Genomic DNA, 1,092 nt, shown 5'->3' with positions numbered 1-1,092 from the left:
TTTATTTACAAAAAAAGTTCTTAGGTTCAAAAAAACATTCAGTGAACGGAAAAAGTGAGGTCGGTAATATAGGTATTTAGCTGTGTCACATGCCCTTAAATCTCTTGAAATCTTCGGAAAGTTGTAGGAAATCTTTAAAATCTATTAAATTTCTTTATATATATATATATTAGGGTGGCCCAAAAAATCACATTTGAGAAATTTTAACGAGCTTGTTGGCCAGATCGTTCTCGCAGGCAAATAAATGTATGCCTATTTTTTTATTTTCAAAACAAAATATTTTTAGAACTCGCTCTGAGACTTCAAAGTTTCCTGATTTGAAGTAAAGAAATCCTTAAACCAGCTACAGGTTTAACCCAGAGTGCAGCTATAGATTTATTAACTTATTATTACTCGTCCATTCACCTCATTGTCAGTCACCGCAGCTTGGGATGACAGCAAATACGGTGTACAATGAGCGGACCGACCGAGGGTCACCTTTTTTTGCAGCCGTCCACCTGCAGTCCCTTCAGCCGGTGTTCAACTTAAATGCGTCGTTTTTCATCCGATTTTCTTACGCTTTACTCAATTTAAATTTTATGCCATTTTTGATATGCCTAAAACTTTTGCATAATATCTCTAAGATATAAAATGGCGATAAATGCAATGTTCATTGATAAGTGAACAAGTATACCAGGTGTATACATATGAAACCGGTATTGCCATCTAGGGGCCAGTAGGCACACTTGTAGGCACTGTCGGAACTTACCATTTGTGCTAATTGGCGTATTGTCATCTGTCAACAATATCCAATACCAAACATTTCAAGTTTCATATGACATCGTGATTTTTTCGCTCTTGAAAATGTCGAAATACGTGCCTTCAAACAACGATTTGCGGGGAGCATTAATTTTCTGTTCTCATTTGGGTAAACCGGCGATAGAATCTCATCGAATGCTTGTCGCAGCTTACGGAGAGCATGCTCTTGGTCGAACGCAGTGTAATGAGTGCTTTAACAAGTTCGAAAGTGGCAATTTTGATGTGAGAAACGCTGACCGCGGCAAACCACCAAAATCGTTTGAGGACGTCGAATTGCAGGCTTTGCTGGATGAA

This window comes from Belonocnema kinseyi, chromosome 9 (assembly GCF_010883055.1).
Source record: "Belonocnema kinseyi isolate 2016_QV_RU_SX_M_011 chromosome 9, B_treatae_v1, whole genome shotgun sequence".
NCBI lineage: Eukaryota > Metazoa > Arthropoda > Insecta > Hymenoptera > Cynipidae > Belonocnema > Belonocnema kinseyi.
This window is presented reverse-complemented; position numbering follows the sequence as displayed.